The sequence below is a fragment of the Oratosquilla oratoria genome, chromosome 27 (genome assembly GCF_046742065.1).
Source record: "Oratosquilla oratoria isolate Oo_2021 chromosome 27, ASM4674206v1, whole genome shotgun sequence".
NCBI lineage: Eukaryota > Metazoa > Arthropoda > Malacostraca > Stomatopoda > Squillidae > Oratosquilla > Oratosquilla oratoria.
In genome coordinates, this window is record NC_134803.1 from 25,719,519 (window position 1) to 25,724,518 (window position 5,000).

Sequence of the window (5,000 nt, forward strand, 5' to 3'; positions counted from 1 at the left end):
AGGGAGCAGATCAAAAGCTGAAGAGAGGAAATTCCGTCGCAGCGAAGGGCCTTCGACGGATCAGAGGGAATGAAGCTGATGGCGGGATCCGGGCCTCCTTCCTTCCTTCCTTCCTTCCTTCCTTCCTTCCTCCATTCCTCACCCAGACAAAGTCTCAGTGGTGAAGAGTAGTAGGTGGAGCTGGAGGGAGGAGGGAGGACAAAGAAGGGGGAGGTTGGAAGGGGGAGGTTGAAAAGGGGAGGAGGATATAGGAAGGCGGAAAGGGAGGAAGAAGGCGGGAGGAGGAGGAGAGAGAAGGAAAGAGGGAGAAGGAAAGAGAGAGGAGGAGGGGCAGATGGAGTAAGGAGTGTGGTGGAGAGAAAAGAGGGAGGAGGGTGGGGAAGAGAAAAGAGGGCTGGGAAGAGAAAGGAGGAGGGTGGGGTAGCAAGAGGTAGGAGGAGGTAGGAGGAGGGAAGAGAAGGGAGGAGGAGGGAGGAGGAGGAGGAGGGGAGGAGGGTGGAAGAGGGAAAAGGAAGGAGAACGAAAGAGGATGGATGAATGAATATGTAGGAGTTACAAGGGAGGAGGGGTGGGAGAGGAGGAAGAGGGAAGAAGAGAGGAGTATGAAGATGGAGGGAGGGAGGGAGGAGGAAGGGGAGGAGATGGATAACGAGAAGAAAAGGGAGTAGGAAAAATAGGAATAGGAGAGGGTAATAAGGATGGCATGATAAGGAAGGAATGGATGGGATAAGGAGAGGGAACTGAGGGGATGAGGAGGAAGAGATGAGGAGGAAGAGATAAGGAGGAAGAGATGAGGAGGAAAGGATGTGGTGGAAGAGATGAAGAGAATAGGATAAGGAAGAAGGAATGAGGAGGAAGGGAGGAGTTAGGAGGGAGGAGTAGGAGGGATGAGGAGGAGAAGAGGAGGAGAGAAGGAGGAGGTGAGGAGGAGGAGAAGGAAGTAGGGAGGAGGATGGCACGAGGAGGAGGGGAAGAGGAGAAAGAGGGACGAGAAGGAAAGGGCGAGAAGTAGGGGACGAGGAGGAGGTGACGAGAAGGAGGGAACGAGGAGGAGACACCAGTGGATAAGGGAATATAGATAAGGGGATAAGGAGGAGGGGATAAGGAGGAGGGGATGAGCAGGAGGGGACGAGGAGGAGGGGATGAGAAGGAGGGGATGAGCAGGAGTGGATGAGGAGGAGGGGAGAAGGAAAAGGGGAGGAGGAGGAGGAGGAGGGGACGAGAAGGACGGAATCAGAAAGAGGGAACGAGGAGGAGATGATGAGGAAAAGGAGGTGATGAGGAGAAGGGGAGGAGGAGGAGGAGGAGGAGGGGATTAGGAGGAAGGGATGAGAAGGAGGAGATCAGAAGGAGGGGACGAGGAGGAGGGGATGAGAAGAAGGGGATGAAGAGGTGGGGATGGTGGAGGGGATGAGGAGGAGGGCATGATCAGGAAGAGAGGAGGAGGAGGGGAGGAGGTGGAGGGAAGGAGGTGGAGGGAAGGAGGAGGAGGAGGAGGAGGAGGAGGAGGAGGAGGGGATAATCAGGAGGGGAGGAGGAGGAGGGGATGATCAGGAGGGGAGGAGGAGGGGAGGAGGTGGAGAGAAGGAGATGGAGGGGAGGAGGAGGGGAGGAGGAAGAGGGGAGGAGGAGAAGAGGAGGAGGAGGGAAGAAGAAGCAGGGGGGAGGAGGAGCAGGGGAGGAGGAGGAGGAGGGGAGGAGGAGGGGAGGAGGAGGGGGAGTTTTTAGGGGGCGAGGAGGACGGGACGAGGAAAAGGGGACAAGGAGGAGGGGACGGGGAGGAAGGAATGAGGAGGAGGGGAGGAGGAAGAGGAGAAGAGGAGTAGAGGAGGAGGGGATGAGGAGGGAATAAGGTGGAATAAATGAGGAGGGTATGAAGAGGAGGGGATAAGTAGGAAGGGATGAGGTGGACGGGAAGAGGAGGAAGGGAGGAGGAGGAGGGGAGGAGGACGAGATGAGGAGGAGTGGATGAGGAGGAAGAGATGAGGAAGGAAGGATGAAGATGTTTGGACAGGAAGTGATAAAATTTGGAGGGGAAAAATTAAGAAAAAATCCATAAGAGAATATATGAAAGAAAAAGAGGAGAAAGAGGTAGAAGAGAGTAAATGAATGGAAAGAAAGAGAAAGTAGAAAAGAAAGGAGGTAAAATTGGGAACAACAAAAAGACGAAACAAAATGCGCGATTAAAGAAGAAAAAGATGAAAGATTCGACAAAAGAGGTAAAAGGAAAGAGAGAGAGAGAGAGAGAGAGAGAGAGAGAGAGAGAGAGAGAGAGAGAGAGAGAGAGAGAGAGAGAGAGAGAGAAACCAATGAAGAGAAGAAAAAATTAATAAAGAAAGAGAGAATGTTAAAAAGGAAGACAAAAAAAATGAAAAAATTAAATGATAAATGAGGTTCAACAGTACAAGAATAATATATACATGAAGACATAAATATTCTTTAAGGGTAAAAGGAACAAGCAAAGGAGGATACGATAGGAACGTTGCAGTAGAAAAACAAGAAGAGGAAACTGAAAAAGAAATATGACTGCAACATAAGAGTTATGAAACAAAAGTAACTAAGAAAAAAAGAAAGAAGGAGATAGCAAAGAGTAGAAAAAAGAGAAAGAAAAATCATAGAAAGAAAAATGAAACAGAAATAAAAAAAAAAGACAAAGGAGGAAGAGTGTAGTCGAAGAAAAATCATAGGGTAAAAAAAAAAAACAAGAGAAAGAAAAATTATAGAAAGAAAAATAAAATAGAGTAATAAAATGAAAGACAAAAGAAGAAGAACGTAGACTAGGAAAAATCATAGGGTAAAAAAGGAGCTATACTATGGAAAAAATCAACTAAAATTGTATTAAATAAAAAGCTGAAACAAGGTGAGACTGCCCAGTTATGGCTATGATTTTTAATGACGGAGGGTCCGACGCATTAATGGTTGCCCAGTGACAGTAATGGAGGGGGGCAGAGGGGGAGAGGAGGAGGGGAGATGGAGGGAAGGAGAATATAAGGAATGGGATGGGGAGATGGTGGTGACAAAATGGGTGCAACCAAAGAGTAATGGGGCTATGTCAGGTAAGAAAACGGTTAACAGGGAGTGTGTGGAGAAGGAGTCAGGGATTCTAAGTGGATGAGAGGGGGGAGAGGAGGGAAGAAGGAGACTAGAGTGGAAGGGAAAGAAAGGGAGCAATGTGTTACTGTGAGAGGGAAGTGAGTTAAAAGGGTCGACGAAGAGGAGGAGGGGAGAGCGAAGGAGAAAAGAGAAGGAAAGAGGAGTAGGTGGAGGAAAGGAATGGGGAATGACACAGGGAGTGGAGTAAGAAGTGAGAGGAAAAGGAGGAGAGGACAAGGGAGGAAAAAGAGAAATAGAAGGAGATGAGAAGATAAGATGATAGGAGGAAAGGAAAGGGGAGAGATATTATATAGAAAGGGTGGGTAGTAGAGGGGAGTAGGGAAGGAGAGAAGAGGGGAGAAGAGGGGAGGAGAGGGGAGAAGAGGTGAGGTGAGGAGAGGGAGTTTAGGGAGGGGGAAGAAATGGGAAACAGTGGGAGGGAGAGGGTTACGAGGAAGAAGAGTAGGAGAAAAATGAGAGGGTGGAATAAGAGAAGGAGGAAGAGGAGGAAGAGGGGGAAGAGGAGGAAGAGGTGGAAGAGAAGGAATAGGAAGAGTAGGAGGTTGAGTAGAAGCAGGAGGAACAATAAAAGAAGAATAGTGACGAGAAAGGAAAAGATAAAGTCGGGACAGTAGTGGAAACAGAAAGAGGAGGAGGAGGAGAAGGAGGAGGAGGAGGAGGAGGAGGAGGAGGAGGAGGAGGAGGAGGAGGAGGAGGAGGAGGAGGAGGAGGAGGAGAAGGAGGAGGAGTTGGGGGAGAACAAAGAAAATAGGAGGGAGAGAAGGAGCAGGAGTACAACAGGAGGAGAAAGTGAAAGAATGGAGGGTGAAGGAAAGGGAAAGATGGAAGAGGAGGAGGGGAAGAAGCAGAAGAGGAAGTAAGGGGAAGGAGAAGAGGATGTGAGTGGGAGGAGTAGTAGAAGCAGTAGAGGAGTATGGGATAAGGGAAATGACGACGGAGAAGATGAGGAAGAAGGGAAGAAGAGAGGCGGCAAGAGAAAGGGAAGAGGAGTGTGAAGAGCGATAGGTGGAGGAGGAGGAAGAGGGAGATGTGGAGGGAGAAGATGGACGAGGAGCTGAGAAGGAGGAGGCATGGGAAAGCAAACGTTAAGGAGGATGTGAGAGAGAAGAGGAGTATAGAGGAGAAGGAGGAAAGGAAGAGAATGTAGATATCTTTGCAAGGGAAGTCACGTCCAACAGGTGTGATAACATTCGAAGACGAATGAAACTCTATGCGCGTTCTCTATTTACCTGACCATCAGGCCATCCGTTACGCCTGTTAGAGGGAATGGCAGGTCGATGGCTGGTACCTGGATGTTCAGTTGGTATTGTTACGAGTCCCAAAAATAAATGTATACATATGAGATGTTAACATCTTAAACAAAACCTGGGACCTAACATGGAGGAGTTCGACAATCAGAATATGGGTACTGGACATATATGATTAAAAATTTAATGATTGATATAAGACATCGATATGAGAAATAGAAATACTAAAAAAAAGCAAAGTATTGATACGAGACAGGTGAGAAATGAGAAGAAAAAGAAAAGGAAAGGAAAAAGTATAGCATATACGGACTATCTCGAAAGCTAACGTATAGATACGAGACAGAGTGAAACGTTAAATTAAAGTATAGATAGGATATATGGAGTTGAAATCCAAAGTATGATTTTGAAATGTAGTGAAGCTCATATCTGAAGTATAGGTCGACCTCAAAACAATGCATGGGAGACATACATACATACATACATACATACATACATACATACATACATACATACATACATACATACATACATACATACATACATACATACATACATACATAAATACATACAAAATACATACATACATACATACATGCATACATACATACATACATACATACATACATACATACATACATA